The sequence below is a fragment of the Mesoplodon bidens genome (genome assembly GCF_964165515.1).
Source record: "Mesoplodon bidens genome assembly, chromosome: 18".
Classification (NCBI taxonomy): Eukaryota; Metazoa; Chordata; class Mammalia; order Artiodactyla; family Ziphiidae; genus Mesoplodon; species Mesoplodon bidens.
In genome coordinates, this window is record NC_138175.1 from 3,006,642 (window position 1) to 3,030,119 (window position 23,478).

Below are 23,478 nucleotides of genomic sequence, written 5' to 3' on the forward strand. Positions count from 1 at the left end.
ACTGAGATGGCCCCGAGCGGCTCCAGGAGCACGAGAAGGCTGGGCTTGGGCTGGTCTCTGAGAAGGGACCCTCACAGCCCCCATGCCCAAGCTGAGTGTCCCTGGAGGCGTTTGTGGGTAAAATAGAGCCTGGCACGTCTGCCTGTGCTTGAACTACTCCAATTCGTTACTGGAATGCTCCCCTGTGAGGCGGCAGCCCTGACTCTGGGTGCGACGGCATTCCCAAGACCTCAGCCAGCGTCCGTTTCATTCTCCAAACCCCCTGTCTGCCCCTGAAGACATTGCTTTGCCATTTTTCCTTCTCTCCCTCCCTGGCTTTGTTGTTAAACGTGATGAAAAAGTACTGACTTGTATTCATTCCCGGGGCCGTGGAGACAACGCATCTCTGGATCTCCTAGGCTGCCGTGGCCAGTTGATAGCCAGTTGGCTGAAGTCTGATGTTAGGAATGTGGGGTCTTTTTGGGAACTGCCCGTAGCTGCCAAAACGGTTCTAAATACATGAAAAGTAGGTTAACTTGCTATGCTCCTCGCGTTTATTCTTCCAGCTGAATTTTCCTGACTTTTTTTCCCTTTCATTTTATTAGGTTAATAAAACTTGGTTTTCGAGCGTTTCACTGCCCCAGGAGGGCAGTGGGCCCCATGTCCAATTCATCAAGTGCCTAATGAGTGGCCTCGGAGGTCCTGGCCCATCCATTCCAGAAGCTCTCTCTGCCTCGTAAAGGTGAGGCCTACGGGCTGCACTGTATATTTTGTCTGTTGGTTTCCCAAATTCTCCCGCCAGCTCAACTGTCACTTTTCAGGATTTATATGAGGCCGACGGCACCACGGGGCAGCTCCCCTCCACAGCAGAACCCCCCTCCTTTGCTCGTTCTTCACACACACCACACACTCTGTGCCATAAAACAACTTTTCTGCAATAAAATGAAATAGAAATGTGTCGATGCTAGCATTTTCGAACATTCCAGCCAAAGGGCTGTGGGAAATGCCTTCGTTTACACGAAGGAGGGAAGCTCTGTGAAACTAGGGGATAAAACAGTGTGAGAAAAGGCCTTTAGTAATAAGAAATAGTCTGGCATTTAAAATAAATAAATTAAAAATAAAACGTGTGCATGTGCGTGTGTGTGTGCGTGCAGTCACTACATTCTTTATACACATACGCTTATGCTGTCCTGGTTTGTTTTTGGTGTTTCAGAGAAAGGGCAGTGAGGGAGAAAAGTGGATGTCGCTTGCCTTCTGGGCCCAGCGCCTGGGCTCTGTCTCCTTCTAGAATATTCTTCCTTTTCCTCCCCTGCAGGCTCTTTTGCCTTCACCAAGTTGTCGGGATCCTGCCAGCTCCAGGCTTCGGCTGTGTCTGCCCCAACATGGATGGGAAACTAGAATCTGAGCACCAAGAGCTCAAGGTACAGCTCAGGGCCTGGGAACCCGAGAGACGCGGTGAAGGTTGCAAGCATGGGGCCGGTCGCTGGGTCATGGGGTCCCTGGGCCAGAGGACTCCCGAATTTCCACACAGCAGCCTGGCCGGGTCCGGGTTCCTTCTCTCTGGTTTGATCCTCCAGAAATCGCCTGGCCTTTAATTAAGCACCCCAGCGGGGTGTGTGCCATTGCTGACAAGTGACTCCACACGGCCTGTTGATCTTTTCTCCCCTTCCTTTCAGTGGCTTCTTGAGCACCAGAGGGAAGGAGCACGGAGGGAAGGTCATGCTTGCTCCGCAGGCAGTGAAAGGGAGAGGGAACGCTGTCTCAGAGGGTTCTCTGTGATGCCCTCTGCATTTTATCACCCACCAGGCCCTGAAGCCAGGGCACAGGCCCTGTCCAAACAGTTGGCTGGGGTTTAATACCTGAGATGTGGAGACGTGAGATGTCTCCCAGGCTGTGGGGCAGAGGCGAGGATGGCTGTCCCTCTTCTGCAGACTCTTTCTGTAGAGGAAGAGGATGCTGGAAGGTCTCTGAGGCCAAGGGGGGCATCCATGGCCGGCCCACCCACGGGTAGACTGGCACCAGCTAGCACCTCCCTCCTTCCACATGGGGAAGACACAGTCCAGATTGCGTGGCTCTCAGCAGGGACCTCAAAGTGTCCACACGCCCCAGAATTTTCACCCCAGTCTCGTACGGCCCTGTATGTTCCCACTGGGCTGAAGGATTTCATGGCGTGTGGGTCAGTGGCTTAGAGTTCCCACATGGGAGGCCACCAGCAGCCGTTCTGATTGGGGCTTCGGGGCGGGGGGGGTGGGTAGGTCCAGTTCAACCCTGTGAAGACCCTCAACCCAGGACTGGCCTTTCTCAGTTGGCCCCCGTTCCATCCCAAGGTGGCTGGAGTACCACTGTCGTGCAGGATTTCCCACGAGGAGCTGGCCTTCTCCCCTGCACACCCCTCTTACCGGGCGTTCATTGTGCATTAGATTGTCTTCTGAAAATATACTTTGAAGAGTTTTTGTTTTGTTTTGTTTTTCCTACTTGACACTCTTGAATCAAGTAGGCCATTTATCTTTTAGGCAGAAGAATTTCAACAGTTACACTGCACACTTGCTGGAGGATCGCAGGCTCAAAGCAGAGAGGTAGTTTAAAAATTTTTTTCATCACGGGTTTATTCTTGTCTTAGCTCCCCCTAAACTTTGCAGCTTTCCTCCCCTCCAACTAATCCTCCCGACTGCGGCCCACCCCCACCCCCCATGGATCCAGCCCACCTTGAGCTACTCAAACTGAAAGAAGCATTCATGCCCAGGCCATCTGTTTGTTTAAACTCACCCCGTGTTAGTCCACGTTAAATGCAACAGAATGGAGAAAAATGTAATTCTCTGTCGGCTTTTGATCAAAGAGAGGAGTTTTTTAAAAAAAATTCAAGATGGATTTCTGAAGGACAATGTTATACACATTCCGTGTGTTTCTGAGCTTCAGTGTTTAGTTGAGTTGGGGGGAAATTTTTTTTTTTTTCCCTTTTGATCCCAGGGAGAAAACACTCGCACAAACACATCTCAGCAACACAAACAGTGCGAGACAGGCACTTTTCTGTAGACTCCCCAGCTGTAAAGTGGAAGGGGACTGCCTTTAACTTAGCAACAGAGCAAGAGAATTTTGAAATACGGCTCAACTGCTATACACAAAGCCTTTCTAGCTTCTGTGGGAATTCAGGGCGAAGTCACTCTTGTCTGGGCAAATTCAGGACCCAGGATGCTCAATACTCCCACCCCCCAACCGGCTCAGAAACATGCAGATCCATGCTCACTCCATGATCTGATTTTCACGACCAATCATTAAATGTACATTTCTCCCCTCACTCCCTCAGCTTCAGAGCAAATGCAAATAAAAAGTGCTTAAAATGGTTAACATTTCCTGTCACTGAAGGCATTCGTTAGGGGCGGGGGTCGCTGAGTTTTAAAGTGTATTTTCATAGGAAAACTCCTTTCAGATCTGCGGCAGGAACTCAGACTGTTTCACACAGTGAATCTCAGGGTTTGCGATAAGCCTGCGTCCATGGCAGGCGGTCGAATGATCCTTTATATTATGCGGGTGCAGGAGAGCAAATATCCAAATTTGAACTGAGATTAACCTGGGGCCCAGCTCAGGTCACAGGAAAAAATTATAACATGTCCTCTTTCCCCACCCTCCCCTCTGCTCACTTTCTTTTCCTTTATTGGAGAAAAAACCAAATTTGGTACTTTAATTTGTTGTGTTTCCTCTATTGATTGTTTAGCTAGTGATTTTGCCAGCTTCCTGGATGTGCATTCTGGTTCTGCACAAAGAGCCACATTTCCTTCTGGAATCGGGACCAGGACACAGACAGACAGCAGCAGACACTGGAAACTGTGAGTACTCCAGTCTCTCCTGTGGCTCTGACCCCGCTTGTCCCGTCCCGTCCCGTCCCGCTGCCCCTTTCTTTCTCTACCAGTTAGCTTTCTGCGGGGCTCCTAGACTGAACTCACTCTGTCAGCCCTCAGCACCATTCTCAATTTTAGGAAAAGGGACCCTACAGTTTCTACACAAACATCGGGTAGGAAGGGGAGGGGGAGTGTGCTTACCTATTGCAGTGACTTCAATTTTCATTTTAAGGCTCCGAAAGATGGAGAAAGTAAACAGAAGCAGGCTGGTTTCTTTCAGGGGCTAACAGGGAGTCCCTACTGAATTTACCTAATAAAATGAATTAAAAATTTTTTCATTTTCTCATTTCATTCCAGCAGAAAATGAGTTTGCCTTTATAATGTCCAGATCTTTCAAACTCTATTGAGTGAGAAATTAACTTACAAAATGTAAATACTTTGGTATTTATATATATATACATATATATATATATGAAATGAATATATATATGAAATGAAGTAATCTGTGACTGTAATACAATAGCAAGCCTGACTTTAAGGCTCCTAGGACACTTAACATTTTTTTTATGATGTGTAATAAAGAAAAATAAAATTCAGTAGAAATGTTTCTCCTTTAAAATGGGTGAATCGTGATACTTAATAAATTTAATTGTAATTTTCATTTAACATGTTATCTATTTACCACATTTTTTTTCTGAACATCTTGTCAAATCTTGGGAGGGTTGTAAAGAAAACATATGTTAATATTCTGGGCCACAATTGACTTCTTTCCTTTCCTCCGTGAAACTATTCCAACGAGTATGGGAAATTGTAAAACAATGTAGTTCTCTCATGAAAAGAATACCCTGACTTTAATTACCAAGAGAAAGCAATTAATGCTCAAATTTCAAGGCCAATCCAGTGATCAGTTAGGAGCAGGAAGAAGGGGGGAAAGCAGGACTGTTACTTGCATAAGAAAATCCAGAAATCGACATCATGCAGATGTATAATTGGAATGTGATTGTATTTATAAGGAAAAGTTACATAAACTTCAAAAATGGTAGTTGTTTTGCTTAAGTGCCTGAAAAAAGAGTTTAGAATAATATTTGGGTTATCCCAGTTTTATGCTCTTGTGTTCCCAAAGCCTTGTTAGGTTAAAGAACTCCAAAGGAGTGTGTGTGTGTGTGTGTGTGTGTGTGTGTGTGTGTGTGCCTCTTCCGTGTCCCCAACCCCCAGGAAGTGTGCAGAGAAAAAGGTGGGAGCTGACTAGTGACCAAAAAAAAAAACACCTCTCACTCCAGAAATTCATAACTAATATAAAACTCTTAGAAATTTAAAATAGCAATTGTCTTACTTTTTCCTCCTCCTCTCTGGGGGTTGTTGCAGGGGATGGGGTGATGGGGTAGAACCAGTTTTCAAAATTGCTGCAGACCAGTTTGTGCAAAAAGGGTATTTCCACTTTCCTGCACTTTTGATTAGAGTATTTTATTCTTGCTCTTCTGTCGCTGAAGCTATGGCATTGTACATCTTAAATATATACTTTGTAAGCTTTCTAGTTTGGATTGCCGAAACAGAAACCTTCCTCTTCTTAGGGAGGTTCCCCTGCTGTCCAGTAGATGGCGATGTTACTTCTAGAGTGACCCACGGGTGGGGGTGGGGAAGATAGATACTGAGATTTACCCCCTTCACCTCTCTGGAGTGCATCCAGTGATCTCTAAAAGCAAGAAGAAAAACTTTTTTGAGGCCTGGCCAAGCCATCCAAGAGTATTAAAGTATTTAAGGCGACTGTTAACTACCAAGTGTCTCACCGTCCTGAAATAGTCTGAGACATCACCCAGCTAGAGTTCAACGAAATACTTTCTGGAAATGTTCAAAATAAAAACGGAAGACGCTTAGCAGCTATTTCAGTATTTTATCTGTTGCCTGCCTATGTTTTATCAAGTAAACGATATGATTCTCCGTTTGTAACATTCACGAAGAATATACGTGTTACAGTATTGCATGGAATCTTATATGCGTACAAATGGCCAATTAAAATCAGGAGTGTACAGATAATGATACCAGAGTCTCATCTTCTCAAAAAAGTATTTTCCTTTTGAAAGTGATGAATGTGTGTGGGCCTCCCACCCTGGGCATTGTATTTCATTATATCAGCGCCTGCTAAATGGTATCGCCAGCTTTTTAAAGCTTTTAAACCTCCATCTCCCAGGAATGAAGCTCCTCCTCTCCAACTGGGAAAAGTTTCTACTTTATTTCAAAAACAAACAAACGTTTTTCTATCCCCACCTCTTGCTAGAGAGAGTCTCAATAACCATGAGCATGTCGTTCAACATATTTAATGTTAAAATGATTTTAAAACATTTTTGGATAATTTCAGTGTTTTGATTCTTCATGGGACAACACAATTCCTTAATTTGTTTTATGGAATATTTGCTGTATCTTTTCTTTAACTTAAAAAGAAATAGGGTGCATGTTGACAATTATTTTAAACAAACTGGAATTCAACAACAGCAACAAAAAGATCTATTTCTTTTCCTAAAAATAATGTTATCATTTGTCCTTGGAGGGAGATAGGCAGGAATTCATTTCACTCCAATTGTGAAATACTATTTAAAGACATAGAAATATGTCTTTAAATGCAGCAGAGAGCAATAACGCCATCATACTGGTAGTAATTAATCATGCATTGCTCTCTAAAAATTTAATTGAATGACATGCCAGCTTTTATACCTGTATGTATTTACAAACTGAGCAAGTCGCCGACTACTCATACCTCGAATCTACGCATTGATAAAACGATTGTGCAAAAACAAGCTGTTTAAATAGACTATGTTCCGCTTTAAAGATGTTTTACCCTTTGGGGAGAAAGTCATCTAAGTACTGAGTGGCAGTGACCAGCGAACAATAGTAAGAATGAAAATAAAGCTTCCTGAAACTTAGTTTTAATTTTCTTGAGCAAGATACTAACCCATAAAAAATAAACATTGTTTATGGAGCCAGGTGTGTATCAAGTGAACCTCTGTAAAATGATATGGAGAAACTATGAATTTGTATGTCTCAAGTACTTTGGTTCGCCTGCAGAACAGAGGGAGCTATTTGATACATAGAAACCGAAAAATAAAATTAGTGATTCTGGAGAGAGGTCCAATTCAGATCTGTGCAGACCCAGGCGACTGTATTATAATTCACACACAAAGAGCTGTGTCACTTAGCACCTTGGCTTAAGGGATAATTTAATTACACCACCTATTAACGCTGACTTACGTTTCTGCTCCGGCCAGTCTTCTTACGATCTTGTTTATTCCCAGAAATCACATTTGTGACAGCTCTAATAGGCCATTCAACAGCGAACATTTTCTTGTTTGGTTGAAAATATTTCATGTCTCAGACACCCAACACGGAAAAGCACTTTCAGACTTCGTGTAAATTAATAAATTTGTTCGGCATGAGACTTTTTAGAAAATGAATTCAACAGCCTATTTGACCAATTTCAGCCTAAAATATTATGTTTCAGTTTGCCAACCAGGCTGATAGGACCTCAGCTGATGCAGAGACTATTGCCTCTTCTGGGCTTTCTTTTTTCTTTTTTTCTGGCAGAAAGTGGCCCTGGTACCATGTTTGCACATGGGATTAGAGAAACAGCATGGAGGCCTGGTTGCCTACAAGCATGTCGGGCTGCACACATCCCTGGCTTGGAGTGATGGTGTGCTGTTGCAGATTTTGAGTCCTGTATTTGTAAACTTTCCACTTTTTGTTTTTTGAGAAATTCACGTTTGATCTCTGCCAGCAAAGGTGGGGGTGGTGGTGGATATGTACTTCCCTCTTCACAGCTGAATGCAATCAAAATGCTTATTTTATGTTGTGTTTTAGTTAAAAGGTAAAGGAGAAGAGAAAAAGACACTCAAAAACCCAGAAGGTACAGTTAGCATGGAGTCATCAACCCCACAGTGCCGGGAATAAAGCCCTCGGGACACAATGCATTTTATCCCACCTCCGCACCCCCCGGCAAATTCTCTTGGAGGGAGAGGGGGGCATCGTGGGGATTCCATTTAAGGGTCAGCTAACGTGTTTAAGCTGTGTGACAGGAGAAAGAAGGCCGAAATCCTTTGTGCAAACAAGTGCCAGAAGCTCAAATCCCTGCCTGTCTTCTCAGAAACAACTTGCCCAGCATCTTCTGTGCGGTTTGGAGAAGTGAGGTTTGAGGCCACCTTTCAGTGGCCTTGTGTCGCCGCCTCTGCATCGGAGGTGTCTGGGCCCCAAACATTCCAGGCTGCTCTCCCAGGTCTTACCCCAGGCTGCAGTGGAGGCTGGTTTGGTGAGGAGCTGGGACACACTCCCACCTGGGAGGGCTGTGAGCAATGCACAGAGCGGACCGCCTGGCGGGCACCCAGTCCCACAGGGCCCGGGCGAGGGCCCGGAGAGGGCCGTGCTGCTGTTCCATCGCGCACACTCTCTTGGAGCTCCAATCTTGGACACTCAGTCACATGACGAACGCCTAGTTTTGATGACTTGTGCGTTGTGTCTCTCCACCGGAATCTAAGTGTCATGAATGTTGCCTACTTACAACAAGGTTGATATTTATCCAGAGTGTGAACGTGCCAAGGGTCGCACGGGATCACTGGATGGTGCCTCCCAACACGTTGACGGAGTTGGGAATGTCATTGTCCCCACTTGACGATTGAGGCACCTGAGTGGGATTCCCAGGCGGCACAGCTCGTGTGCAGGGCTGGGGTCTGAATCCAGGTGGGGGATCACAGGCCCCACGCTCTTCAACAGGGCCTTGTAGGCTCTTCGAATTCAGTCCTGTTGAGTGATGGAGGGCGAGCCTGAGAGGCAGGGGTGATGCCTGAGCAGAGGGTTTCGGCAGGTTTGGGTTCAAATAGGGCTCTGCCTCCGTTCACTGGGGACCCGTGGTGAAGTTTTTAAATTTCCTGAGCCTAGGTTTCCTCCGACTTAAAATGGAGCTGGTGATCTTTCTTTTTCAGGTCGTGAGGATTTGAGATTGTGAATGAGAAGGCTGGGCCCCTAGCGTATGCGGGATGGACGATTGGGTCGTGGCCATTTGTGGGCCAGTGCCTGGAGCCCAGGAACAAACGGGCAGAGGGGCCACCTGGCATCACATCTCAGCCACCTACGAGAGGGGTGACCCCGGTGAGTCTCTTGAGTTGGTGGTGTTGATTTTCTCTCCCGTTGCAGTTCCTGCCTCAGAGGCTGGAAGGAGGAGGGAAAGCCCAGCTGCAGTAAATACTAAAGGAATGTCCTCTGGGCGTCTCCCTGTAGGCGTTCCGTTCCCTGCCGTTGCTGCCTCGGGAAGTGTGGCCCTCAGACCAGCAACCTGGGCATCACTGGGCGCCTGTTAGGCATGCAGAGTCTCAGGCCCCACCCAGCTCTCCTGGGTCAGAACCAGGGCTTTGCATGTGTGCGCTGGCCTGGAGCACACGGGAGACAGAGGCCACTTGTCCCGAGGGAGGCTTCCTCTCTGTGCCCTCAGCCCCATCCCTCAACCCTCCCTGGCTGGCTCTGTGCTGCAGGGGCTGAGAGGCTGCGTTTCACAGGCTCCCCTGGCTTCTGGCTGGGTCTGGCTGGTGAGAGGCGCTGGTGAGAGCCGGGAGGGGGCGCTGGAAGAGGGAGAAGCTGGGCACTCTCCCCTCCCCCTCTCCCCTCCCCTCCCCCTCCCCGTCCTCCCCCCACCAGCTCCCATCTCAGCAGCTCAGCAGCGGTGCTGCTACAGGGGCAGGCTCAGTCAGCCCTGGCCCCTCTCTGTCCCTCTGGCCCCAGGGTGCCAGCAGCTTCCTGCCGGTGCATACCTCCCAGGCTCCACGGTTGGCTTCTCCGTTTTCCATCATCAGAGCAACCAGTTCCACGTATTGAATTCTCTGTTTTAAATACTCAGTGAAGTTTCTGTTTTTCTTGGTTGGATCTAGTGATCCACCCAGGCTCACACCTCAAGGGGAAGGGGTCTTGGAGTCAGACGGTTTGGACAAGGGCTCCAGCTGTCCTGCTGCCTTGTGCTGGACCCTGGACAAGTCACTCTTCGTTTGCCCAGGGGAGGACCCGGGCTCAGAGAGGCCCCCTTGCCTCCCTACCCAGCATCTCTTCTGGCCCTGGCCTGGGCCTTCCTCACCTGCGACAGGTGGAATGCATAAGTGGCCTCAGGGCCTCAGCCCTCCCTGGGTCCAAGCCCTTTGCTGAGGGCTTTGTAGCACCTTCTACTAAGAGGCGGGTAGATTTCCTTGTCCCTGGAGTCTGGGTTTCACTGTGTAACTTCCTTTGGCCAATAGGATGTTAGCAGACGCCACTCAAGCAGAAGCTTGGAGGAGCTCTTACCCGTGTCCACTAGTCCTCGTGCGCCTCTGCTGTCTGTGTGAGCAGGGCCTGAGCTGCTTGGCTGAGGAAGGGTGGGAGACGCCCGTTCATCCCCGCAGAACTACAGATATGTAAGTAGCCCAGCCAGCGTCAGCAGCGACGCCTACCTGAACAGTTACGACACAGGGTATAAATGCTTCCCTCACGTGCCACAGGTTTTGTGCTTTCGTTACGTAGCAGGATGTGCTGAGAGCTGAGTGATGATCATCGCCGGGTGACAAACAGCCCTTTTCACGTTGCCCAAGGGCAAGGACCGCGGTATAAAATGGCATTCGAGGAGCCAGGAGCCTGGATTGAGATCCCAGCTCTGCCCCTTCTTGTTGGGTGTACTGGGGAAAGTCAGTTTGCTTCTCTGGGCCTCAGGTTTGTCCTCTATAGAATGGGATAATAGTAGGGCCTACCTCCTGGGGTTTGTAGGGACTGAGATGGTGTAGGTAAAGTACCTGGAACATAGTTGGTGCTGGACAGACACTATCATTATTATAAGCAGAGTTAATGATAATACCGTGTTATGAAAACCAACAACCACCACAGTCTAGCCTCGGCCTTCCTCACTCTGCTCCGTGACACACCCACAACCCGCCATTCTTCAAAGGCCTTTGCACCTGCTGTTCCTTCTCCCCAAGTGCGGTTCCCTCTCCTCCAACTAGTGACTCACCTCCTTGCCTCAAGGCTTCAGTGCAGTGGGGAACTGAAGGGAATTCTGAGTATTTCACTTCTCCCTTCTGTCCTTTTAGGCCGTCCTTCCTTTAGCTCTTGGTCGCCTGGGGTTAGCCATCTCTCCTGCTGCGGCACCAGGGCCAATGCGATGAGACACTCTCCTCCTTTCCCCAAGGGTAGGAGGTATAAGGACATGCTGTGTGGGAGGGAAAACACAGACGTGGCCAGATGAGGCCTTGCTGTACCTCCCAGCCCTCTATAGCCACCGCTGTGAAACGACAGCATCCCCCACTAGGTCAGCGCCAGTCACCCACGGGCAGCAAGTGTCTGTGGAGCCTGACTCCGTGCCTAGCCCTTGGGCGGCTCTGGGTTGACAGCCGTGAACAACAAGCAAGGTCATTTCTATCTCGGCCCACAGTCCACGGGGAGGCTGGACTCTGCTGGGCGGCTGCAGGCTCTGGGGGAGCGTTGGACGGGACACTGGGCATGTAGGGGGTTTCGGGGAAGCCCTAAGATGGGCCTCTGAATGGAGATGTGAAGGCTCAGCCTGTGGGGAGCTGGGGCAGCTGTATTCCAGGCACTGGCCTGGGTTAGGGGCCAGCAAGGGGAGCGTGGGGAACTCCCAGTGGGCGGAACGGGGAGAGTGGACGAGGGGGGACGTGCTCAGAGACCACAGCCTTGGCCTTATCACCGAGATGGGGGCAGTCCCGGGACCAGGCAGGCACGGTCTGGGCATCCCCACTGCACAGGCGGAGACGCCGAGGCCCTCTGCCTCAGTGCTGTCTCCATCGGTCACCACTTCAGGAGAGACAGCAGCTCCGGGGCGCCGCAGCCCGCTTGTCACGTTACACCTCAGGGAACCTGAAGGCGCTTCCACTAAGGAAAGCATAAATAAACAAGCCCCAGTAAATACAGTACTTACAGTAGTGAACAGAGGCGTCTGCCTTTCACTGCCAAAAGAAGACAGAGAACACTGTGATTGGACGCTCTTGATGTCAATCATCTCTGGTAGGCAAGAGGGAGGTGGGGCGCCCAGGCCTGGGTGGGGGTTATTTCCAGGGAGATGGCCGGTCTGACGTCTTCTGTGTTTACTCCTCAAAGATGAGGTCAGGGTTGCAGCTCCTAGTATTCAGGTGCACGTGGGTCAGCTACAGATAACAGGGGTGTAGTCCTAGGCAGGGAAGGTGGAGGTGGGCAGACCGGGCAGGGAGCCTGGTTCTCTCCATCTTTTGGGCTCTGGGCCTGTGGGCTCAGGTCCTGAGGTGAATGCCACATCTTTGGGACTCATGGCATTCTAGGAAGGATACAGGGCCAGGGAGATGCTGCACTGTCTTGTCCCTCTGGAAGGGCCCCTCTGGGCAGTTCACCTCCATGGCCTTGGCTGGAACCATGTCACCTGACCACTCTCACTGCAAAGGAGTCTGGGAAACTGCATATTTTTAGTCGGGTCCATTGCCAAACCAAACAAAACCCGAATCCTGTCAACAGGGAGGAATGGGGTGGGGAACAGATGTGGTTGGGTGACCAGCAGAGGGCCAAGGCGGCGTGGGTCACATCTGACGATTACGTGATGTTCTCTTGATTCAAAGCAGAAAGAGACACTTTTCTTTACAAAAACCCTCCTGATGGGATGTTTATCTCTTCACATTCTGGATATCTCACTCATGGCCTCTTTAAAAATAAAATGAATTAATGTGTTCCTACCAGTCGGGAAAATAAAGGATCGGTGTTTTGGGCCGAAACTTCCCTTAAAAGCAGGAGGCTTCTTTTACGACTGTCATTTCACAGAGAAGGAAATCAAGGCACAGAGAGGTTGGGGGTTTGCCCAGAGTCACAAGGTGTCAGAACCAGAGAGGGGTTCAAGTGGCAAAACTCTCCCCTGGCGCCAGGATCCCAGCCCGTGCCCAGAGGCTGCTGTGGCAGGCTGCGGGAAGGTCTCTCCAGGTGGGCACAGGTGACCTGTGGGCGAGCCCGGGAGGAGGGCGGGGGGCCTGGCCTTTGTGGTCACAGTCCTGGGAGGCCCTGCGTGGTGGGCCTTGGGGTGCCCATGGCTTCCCTTCTCTGGCCCCACACCTCACTTGGGCTCCCAGTCAGTCTGGGATTTTCCACGAATCGGTTCTCTGAGCTCAGAGCCTGGCCCTGGGAGGGGACCCTCTCTGCTTTTGGCTGAAAGCCCGCTTGACCTCGCTGCACTCTGGGGGGCCAGAGAAGGCTGTGCTGCGGCCAGCAGGGCTGTGGGGTCACAGATGAGACCCCAGAATGTGCCGTCGGGCCGCCTGCGTTCGCACCTGTCTCCAAATGTCTCAGAATGGTGGGCAAGACACTAGGGCCCCCTGAGGTTGTGGCTTCCTCGTCCTGAGTGTGGGCAGCACAAGGCCCCTCACAGGGCTCTCGTGAGCGACAGAGAGGAAGGTGGGTGCACGGTGCTGGCCTTGGAAAGAACATGGGACCTGGGCCTACCCCAGCCGCTCACATTCGGTATGGCCGTGGGTGCCGTGGGGAGGCGTCTCAGGGAGAGCGGGAAGATGGGCTGCTCTCCTGCTGTCATGGAATCCTGCTCAGCCTCGGATTCCTGGCCTGGAGTGTGGGAACGCTCCCCAGACTTACCCCATGGGCTGCTGGGAGTGCTGGAGAGAAGGGCATTTCAATAGTTAACGTTTGCTGAGCACTGATCACCTGCCGGGTCTCTGCTAGACCTTTCGCTGGACTATCTCTTTCATCCGTAACCTGGTCAGACCACACCGGGAGCAGCGGGAGTCAAATGGCTGCCCACTCCGGCGCTGAGCGATCCTTGAGGCAGGTCCCCTACAAATGTCCCTTCCCAGCGCACAGTCTCCTTGTGCGTCGTGTGTAAGCAAAGGCATCTTCCCGCAACCCACTCCTAGAAACCCAGTTGTAAAGTGAGCAATCAGATAGGTTGGGAAAATTCACCTCAGAAATGGATTACAGTAAAGCTGTGTTTCTGAAAAAGGGCTGTTTGTCAGAGAGGTCGTATCAGTGATAAACAGCCTGCCATAAAAGTAAGACACAAGGAACCCAGTCCTGAGTGGCCATTAAATTGGAGAAGTCGCACCCAGTCCTATCAGGTGGGCAACTACAAACACATCTATTATCCCAGGGACCCTGTCATTGTAGTGGCCACAATGGCCAGAGAAGGTAACCCTTCTGTTTATTGCAATTAACTTTTTTGTCATAGGTCCACTTTGGTTCAATAAACATTTACTTAACAATCTGTTTCCCTTTTTAGAACGTTGAGGGCTTTAGGACATTATATGAAGAGAAAGTTTTATGAAGAGAATTGCTCAAGGGACTCTGATCTCACTATACCTTCCTTTCTCCAGAAAGGTCCCAGGGCCCCCCAAAGTTCATCGTCAGACCTTGCGGGTACTGTCCTAGGGTTCAATTTACATTTTTAGCTGGTGATGCTTTTTCTCTCTCACAAAAGGAATTTTGAAATGAAAGCTTCTCCAGCTGACACAGATGGCAGTTAGAAACGTGTTAAGCTTCAAGTCACAAATAGTCCATCTTGAAGTGGCTTAAACCAGCATGGGGTCATTCTTCTCACACGACAAGGATGTCTGGAGAAAGGCAGCTGCTGGCCTCTGTTTGCTCGACAAGGGCAAGCCAGCATCTCATATGGCTTGTGTCAGTGCCCTGGAGGTGCTGTGACAAATGACCACAAACTTGGCCGCTTAAAACAACGCAAATGTATTCTCTCACAGTTCTGGAAGTCAGAAGTCCGACACGGGTCTCACGGAGCTAAAGGCAAGGTGTCACAGGGCTGTGTTCCTCCAGGAACTCAAGGGGAGAACCCACTTCCTGGCCTTTTCCTGCATCTTCCAAGCCAGCAATGCTGCATCTCTGCCCTTCTTTCTTCATCACAGCTCTTCTCTGATCCCCTCTTCTACCTCCATCTTCCACCTTTAAGGACCCTGTGATTACATTGGGCTCACCTGGGGAATCCAGGATGATCTCCCCATTTCAAGGTCAGCTGATTAGCAACCTCAATTCCCCTTTGCCATATTACTTAACATTTTGACAGGTTCTGGGGACTAGGATGTGGGCATTTCTGGGAGGTGGGTGTCATTCTGTCTGCCACATTTCCATTACCTGTCCTGTCGTGGTCTCGAGATGGCTGCTGCATCTCCAGACATCACGTCTGTATTCAAGGGGGGAGGGGAGGAGCAGGTTTCCAGGACTGTACCAGCTGGGTCTCTGCCCCTTTTTATCAGGAAAGCAAAAGCTTTCCCAGAAGTGTCCCGGACTCTTTTTGACATCTAATGGGTCAGAACCGTGTCACTGGCTGCGTCTAGCTGCAAGAGAGGCTGGTAAGGTACACAGTCGGGAGAAGGTGGGCATCAAAGACTCTGGGAAGCACACTTGCAGTGTCTGCCACAGCCCCCTTTCCACGCTCCTGAGTTTATTTCAGCAGATCTTCCCAGGGAGGGCACCAAGAGGGAGGAAGTGGTGGCTTTCAGGGCATGGATTTAAAGCTTTCCAGTGGGATGTGGTTGACAGGAACTCTGGGAGCTCTAAAAAGAGACTTAAAATCTCCCCCTCTGGAATTGTGGGGGAGGCTCTGGGCTTTGGAGTTGGCTTTCCTGGGTTCCAGAACCTCCTTGACTTGGGAACAAGAGGGGATGTGCACCACACGGGGCTCCTGGCAATGCTCAGAGCTCGAGTGCCCCAGGGGCACGTGCGGGCAGGTCTGAGTGGCAGGTCCTCTCTGGCATCAATGAGGCAGAGGGAGGTGTGTCTCGCCCTCTCTCCGTGCCCTGGGCTTCCGTTTCACGGGGGGGTCAGCTCTGTCCTGAACAAAGCACTCACTGCACTTTGAACAGAGTGGTCCCACTAGGGTCCTGAGGGCATCACCACCACCTCCATTCTGCCTGGAGAGCTGGGACAGGTTCTGGGTTCCTAGCTGGTCTCCATGATGGACTCCTTATCGTTGAATTCCCCCCAAAATACACTGGCTCTGCACCAACTCATTCAGCCCACCTGGAGTGAAGGAAACAGACCTCATGGGTAGCATGGGTCCCTCTAGAGGTCGGAGCCTGACCCCCACATGCCCCAAGCAGCATGGTGCCACCTCCTGCCCATTCTGGACACCACGTGCTCAAAGCGACCCAGGAAATAAAATCTGAGTCAATTCGACTTTCGCTTTCGAACTCTCCATTGACTGGTTGCCGTGCTGGCATCCTTTGGGGACACAGAGAGAGATGGGTGAGGTCCCTGCCCTTGAGAGGGAAAGGAATTCCCAGAGAGAGAGAGAGAGAGAGGTCCCAAGGGCTGGGTCCCTGCACTGTGCAGACACAGTACTCCCCTGATCACCACTGGGTGATGCTGCGCAGATGACTTGACCTCTCAGAATGTCAGTGGCCTCGACTGTTGGGGGTGCTAATAACAGCACCACCCTCCCAGGGCATCGTATGGAAAGTGAGCTGTAAGTACTAGCTTTCATTCTTGCGGTTATTATCATTTTTGATGTGTGCAAACAAATGCTCAGCATTTGGATTAAACTGAGCCTAAAGGCATGACCCACGGATAAGAATGGAATTGGAGTCTCCTGGAGCTGCCACTTGTGTTGTTGGCTGGTGCTGATCAGGCTCTCAGAACAGTGGTGAGCTCCAAGATGGGTGGGCACAGCCTCTGGCTCCACCACGTCACCTCCTCCACGTCCACATCGGCCTCCGCGCTGAGACAAGGGGCTCGTGCCAAAGCCCAGCTCCTGGGACTGGGACTGGATGAGGGCTGGACCTGGTGATACAGGAAAGTGCTGAGGGCACAGTGGGTCCTCCAGAAACACACTATGGATCACAGCAAAACCCCGAGGAGGGACGGAGGTAGTTCCCACCTGCAGCCCCATTTTGCAGGTGGGGAAACTGAGGAGCAGAGAGGCAGGGCCACTTGTCCAGGGCCCCACAACCAGCGAGACGTAGGGTGGGCTTGAAGGTCAATCTGAGGAGTGACTTCAGGGATGAGCGAAGGGTGAAGGGTGAGAGGTGTAGGGTGTGGAGTGCGGGGTGCAGAGCTTCGTGCAGTGTTGGCCTCGGGCATCTTTCTCACGTTCCTCCAAGCTCCCTGCCAGCTCTTTTGTCCCCAGGGGGAGGCTGGGCAGTGAGAACCTGGGAATTCTCTTATCTCTGCCGAGCAGGATGCGTCCTCTATTGTGTCCCCCCCTCGAGGTTCCCAAGCACGGTGATGAGCTTGCAGATTTTGGCGGGTGATTGCTCTGGGGGGGTGGGGGGGGGCTGTGCTTTGTTTGCCAGGCTCTCTCGCGAGGCTGGCTTCGTGTCCCTGGCCTTTTCAGCTCCTCTGCAGGCCCTCCCCTGCAGAGCTCTGTGAAATGGCAGGGGTGAGTTCCTGCCTGGGGCCATTTCCGCCCATTCTTTCTGTAGGGGCAGTGGGTGGGTTCCCTGCTGGGAGGCTGGGGGGTCGCAGTGCCCCGCATGGCCCTCAGGGGCGCTGTGCAGGCGGGTGAGGGCAGGGGAGGCCTGCCTGCCTGGCCCGGGCTAAGTTTCCGTCCTCCCCCCTCTCCATCAGTACCAGCATCTGAAAGATGCTCTTATCAAGCCATGGAATGTGCATGGAAACAGGTAATTAATCTAGTTGTATGATGGAGAGTGGGCAGCAATGGTTGTCTGAAAATGCAGATTCTCAGGCCCCGGTTTCAGAGTCAGACTCACGAGAAGTGGGCTGGGACCCAGGATTCATAGTTTACACCAGACCCCCGGGTAATTCTTCTGACCTGGAACATTTGGGAAAAGGCTGGCCTGGCAGCTTGGGCAGGCTCTGGGGTCAGACAGGCTGAGAGTCATCTTCACTGCTACCCCTCCTGGTCATTCTGAATCTTGGAGCCTCTCAGAACCTCAGTCTCCTCCTCTGCTGACTGGGGATGATCTTATCTCTCTTACGGGGTAGTTGGGAGACATCCTAGGATGCCCTGCACACAGCAAGCACAGACAGTGTGTTCAGGAAAGGATTAATTCTTATTGCCCATAATGGTATTCAGTTATATAACCTTCCTGGCAAAGTTTCTGATAATCGTAAACTCAGGGCAGACCACACTGAACTCACAGGGCTGGAGTCAAAAGCAGAGACTGTGAGTGTTTTGAGCACCTTCTTAGGCCTCATTTTAGGAACCAGTGCTCTTTGCATTGGAAATTTCCAAATGTTGACAGTAATACAAGGGACTCAAGTCCTTGCTGTCCCCTGGGGCACAGGAGCCCTGAACCAGGAAACACGGAGTGACCCTGGGATTCTCTGAGCTGAGGCGTCAGGGCCAGAGGGGGATTGACCCTCCTTAGGACACATCAGGTTAACGAAGAGACCAGGAAAATGCTCGTGTTTTCCACGAGGAAACTTTACAACAATGAGGGTGAAATCCTGCAAGACCCGTCAGAGGCACTCCTGTCAGATGAGGTGGGGTGGGGGGCAACGAGCCCCTCCTGGAAACGTGGGCAGTGGCAGAGGTAGCGCCCTCGTTCCAGTGCTCCCTCCCCGCCGCGTCCCTCCTGTGCCCGGTTCCCTCCTGCGGGAGGTGCGGTAGTACATCCTTAGGTCACCGGTCCTCGAAGGGGTAAGCGCAGTCAGATGTTGAAGCGCTCAGGCGGCGCCAGAATTAGTGACAGTGTTGGTGGTGGTGGTCTCTCTTTTCCGCAGATGGGAACGCTGGAGGGGCCAGGAGGGATTCCTCCCTTGCACAAGGGCCTGGTGATGAGTGGTGGGTCTGGGATTTGAATTTGGGCCTCTGAGAGCTCTGCACTGCCGGTCCAGTTTGTGGAAAGACAGGCATGGAGACAGCGGAAGAGGCCGGAGCAGGCAGCCTGATTGTCTGGCAGAATCAGTAGGTTCTTGGGTGACGAGGGGCTTGGACAGGTTCACTCCCTGTCTGTTCGAGTCCTACGGTTTTTCTGAAAGTCAGCATGACGGGGAACGCAGTGGGGTCCTCAGAGTTTTGGGTCCTTGTCTTTTATGAACTTTCTGCTTTGTTGTTGGGACTCTCCCAGTACTTTCTCATCCCAGGGTTTCTGTTGACCCAAAGCAGGAAGCTGCAGGCACAGAACTGGTTTCACGTTTATTGGCTTATGTTTTTCCAAAGCAGGGGTGCAATAAAATGTGAAATATGGTGGCTGACCAAATGGTCTCATGCTGTCTTCCTGAGACTTTTTTTTTCTTGGAAAGGAACAGACATACTCACATGCACATACACATGTTCAGTCACATGCACACACTTGGACACATAACACACACCACACGCACTCTTATCACACACACACACCCACTCACATACACACCTGTGCATACCAGCACACATGCACACATGTGCATACACACGTGCAGTCACACCCTGGATGGTGAGGTGGGTCCACCATTGATCTCCTGTTCGTGAACGCTTGGCTGGGCTGCAGCGGTTCTAGGACAGATCACCAAGTATCTAATACTGGTGGCTTCTGAGTCCTAGCATTTTTGCCAGGAACCACCCCCCCAGCCCCAGCTCACTCTGGAATAAATTTGTGACCTGCCAGGTGATGTCACCACTGGAACGAACCAGTTGCATAATTTAAGGCCCGGTTCCTCAAGATTTTCTATCACAGAATCTTGAACAGAGTAGGCTCCCCTTCCCAAGAGTGTGGACCGAGAGCAAAACGTGCCCAGGCATGACCTCTCGGGCATCTCCTCACATTAAGCCACATCATCTTTACTTTGCATTCCGTGTTATTTGAAGAGGTATTTTAAAAAGCCATTGTGTCCCTCCCATTATTTTAGCAAAAATGATGATTTTTCCATGCATCATGTTTGTCTTGGGTCTTCTCATGGTCTCTTTGTTTGAAAAGCCAAATTGACCTTAAGGTGGTAACCTGAAATGCAATCCCCTCTTCCTAAATGTCAGTCATTCACATCTTACTAAGAATGGTGACACAATCTTAAGAGTAGGTTTTCAATGACAACTTGAGATAGGACCATTAAAACTCAGGATGCCTTTGAGGGGAGTACTGATGCCCTATAAAGAGTCAAATATAACGAGGGAGTCGGAACAAACACATTTTGCATTTCCCTGTTGGGTCTCAGCCTCCCCTCGTTCTCTGTCTGAGGTCTGCGAGAACCAAACCTGGCAAAGATCAGGGACAAGATTCTCCCACAGAAACTTCTCGCCCCGGCCAAGAGCTCAAGTGTCTGGCCCCTCTCCCATCGCCCTCTGTGCCAGCCCATCACAGAGAAGCCTTCTGATTTGCTCTTTTCTTTGTATCTACCCATTTTCTCTGGTTTGGCAGGGCCCTGAGAATATCAGCATGTGGGCTCTTCTTGGACTGTTTGGCATTTTCCAAACCTTTGCACAAACTCTTCAACTTTGTTTAAAATATATAACGTGTTGTCATACAGGTGTAACAGTAAAATTTTAACTATTATTTGTTTACCCAAATGGGATCATAGTTGTATGCACTCATGATGTCTGCTTCCTTACCTGGGTTCAAATCCCATTCCTGCCACTCCCTAGCTGTGTGACCTTGGGCAGGTTACTTACCCTCTCTGTAGTTTTCTCTTCTACAAAGGGAGACTAAAAACAGCATCCAGGTCATCTGAGGGTTAGTTTAGTCACTATGTGTGAAGTCCTGGCATTAGTGCCTGGTGTAGGCATGTTAGCTCTGTCACTCTCTGAGGTGTGTGCCCCATGCTGGGAAAGAATAATTTGACTTTCCAGAATGGCCAGTGGAATGTGATTCTTTTCAGCGCAAGATCACTGAAAGCTTCACTGTGGAGTTAACTCCGGCTCGAGGATATATTCAAAGGGAATGAATTGGTGGAGGTCACGTGCAGCTTTGTGGCAGCAGGTGATTCCCATGTTTGGGTTCCCACCTGTTGGTGCCTATGGGCTGGCAGTATTAGAAGCAGTTCCTCCCTGGTGGGCTGCCTGGGGCTTTAGAGGAAACGGTCAGGCTTGAGCCTCTGGTTTGCCAGAATTCAGCTCTTGGAACAGCTTGCCTGGGAGCTGCCTGGCCCCCCAAATGTGCTCTTGGGTCTCGGGTCTCTGATCTCCCCAGGCAGGCCTCCGTTTGTGGTGGAACGCATGCCATTTGTCAGTGGCATGGGGTGACTCTCTGGGCACCCCTTGAAGAGGGCTTGCAGAGTTCAAGGCTGGTCGCCTGGGCGCTCATTATCTGATCTAATTGTGGGCTCGGGCTTCACAACCGGGGGCTGCGCAGGTGGGGCACAAGCTGCCAAGGTCACGCCTAGAAGCTTATTAAAGCGCTGGTGCGAACGGCGAGACCATCTGGATGCCATTTGACAGCCTCAGTGTAATTACACCATTTGGTGCAGGAATTAGTGAGAGCTGTGGCTTCGACTGTGGCAGGGACCACTGCTGTGGGAGTGGGGTGCTTTGGGGCCATCCCGTCCTGCCATCTCGTGGTCCTCAGGCCTACTATGGCTTCTCGGTTTTCCGTGAGCTCTTGGGGTGGACGGCGGAGTTGGCAGTAACGGTGGGCAGCCTTCTCCCCTTCCCCGGCCCTGCAGCCTCCGTAACCAGGAACACCTGCCTTCTCAGCGCTCTGTGTCCAGGGAGGGGAGTGGGGGCAGCTTCCAGTGCATTCCACCCAAGCAATATGGAAGTGTTTAAGCAGGGTTTGCACCAGGCAGGGTAGCTGAGATCTGAACCTTTAAATTATAGCCATTCCCGGACTGAGGAAAAGTAAATAAACAGTTCACAGCTGCAGCCAACTCAGCACAGGACCGGCTATCTCTTCTGATTGCCGGACAAGTAATTAAGTGGGAAATGTGAGCCCTCAACGTCAGGGTGAGATGATAAAGGTCTGGGGGCAGTAAATCCCCCCAACTCCAGAGACCTTCAGATTAACCCTCGAAGGGCTGGCAGGGTTTGAAACCCAGATCGGGAACCTAGGCTCAGAGATTGTCAAACGCTCACTAGCTAAGTGAAAACCACCCACCTCGCTGTGTCCTGCTTTAGGGGACATAAGTGTGAGATTCTGGATTCTCAGCCATATGCCCAAGGAAGCACCTCAAAACAGGTTCTGTCTGCATTTACTGATTGTTCTGAGCTGAACTGAATCCTGCACAAAGTTCACGTATTGGAGCCCTAGACCCCAGGACTTCAGAATGTGACTGTATTTGGAGACTGGGCCTCTACAGAGGTAATAAGTTAAAATAAGCTCTAATCCACTATGACTGGTGTGCTCATAGGAAGAGGGGATTAGGACACGAACACACAGAGGGAGACCACATGAGGACACAGGGAGAAGACGGCCGCCTATACGCCAGAGAGAGAGGCCTCAGGAGAAACCAACCTTGCCGACTCCTTGATCGCAGACTTCCAGCCTCCAAACTGTGAGAAAATAAATCTTTTTGGTAAGCCCCCAGTCTGTGGCACTTTATTATGGCTGCCCAAGCAGACTCGTGCACTGATCTTTGCCTGGGTGCTGAGAGCTGGTGTGCTTTGTGATAAGAGCCGACAGTCTGTGCAGGCCCCTGTGAGGTGTGTGCATGTGAGGCTTCGTGTACTCACCAAGGCAATGGCATTCCCATTCCACAGATGTGGAGGCTGAGGCCTAAGAGGCTAAGCAAATAGCCCACAGTCGCATAGGATGTGTGGAGAGAGCTTCCTTCCGAGAGTTGAGGTTCTCAAACCTGGCCGTGCGGTGGGATCACCTGGGAAGTCTTAAGAAGTACTGGTTCCTGGGCCCCACCCCAAACCAAGCAGAGTAGAACCTGGGTAGCAGTTTACAAGTTGCCTCAGGTGACTTTCAAGTACAGCCAGGGTTCAGAACCACTGCTTTATGCCTAATTCCTCTTGTTGGAATTCTTTTTAAAAATGTGCTGGCTTAGGGCTTCCTTGGTGGCGCAGTGGTTGAGAGTCCGCCTGCTGATGCAGGGGACACAGGTTCGTGTCCCGGTCTGGGAGGATCCCACGTGCCGCGGAGCGGATAGGCCCGTGAGCCATGACCACTAGGCCTGCGCGTCCGGAACCTGTGCTCCGCAATGGGAGAGGCCACATCAGTGAGAGGCCCGCGTACCGCAAAAAAAAAAAAAAAAAAAAAAAAAAAAAAAAAAAAAAATGTGCTGGCTTAGCAGCAGCTAGTGACCTATGTGTCACCTCCCACATTTCCAACGTGATCCTCACATCATGGTCAATTAGCTTGTACCAGTGTAGGCTCTGGAGCCCAAATGCCTGGGTTTGAATCTAGGCTCCACCATTAAGTTGCTGTGTTACTTCAGGCAAGTCACTTGACTTCTCTGGGTCTCAGTTTTCTCATCTGTAAGATACAAATAAGAGTACCCACCTCTAAGGTTGCTATTAATAGAGTTAATGTTTGTAAAGTCCTTAGAACGATGCCTAGCACATGGAGAGTGCTAGAAAAATGTTTGTTAGAAATAAATTAACTTTCTCCTATCTTTACCCCTGGGTAGTACAATGTTGAGGGGTGGGGGTAGGGGTGGGACACAGAAGTCAAGTCTGAGCTCTGTATTTCCCCCAGGGCACAGAGGGGACCTCGGGAAATGTTATCGGGAGGGGACGGGGCGTTCATCACCGCCGCCCTCACCAGGCACACGTGGCCCCATGAGAGGTATGGTGACAGCCGACTCCTGTTCTCGTGTAAACCCTGACACCCAGGGTCCAGAGTCTTAGAGGGACGCACATACG

At 50.7% G+C, this 23,478-nt stretch overlaps 1 long non-coding RNA gene across 2 annotated transcripts in view; it reads left to right on the forward strand.

The window, feature by feature from the left end:
• The first annotated feature begins 328 nt into the window (after nt 1–328).
• LOC308606018 overlaps nt 329–23,478 on the forward strand; it is a 153,908-nt gene continuing 130,758 nt past the window's right edge. For both annotated transcript variants that reach the window (XR_014013755.1, XR_014013756.1), the window contains exons 1-6: nt 329–721; nt 1,295–1,400; nt 2,493–2,555; nt 3,692–3,803; nt 8,780–8,945; nt 10,076–10,231. This is a non-coding gene — a long non-coding RNA (uncharacterized lncRNA). The remainder of the gene's footprint in view (nt 722–1,294; nt 1,401–2,492; nt 2,556–3,691; nt 3,804–8,779; nt 8,946–10,075; nt 10,232–23,478) is intronic.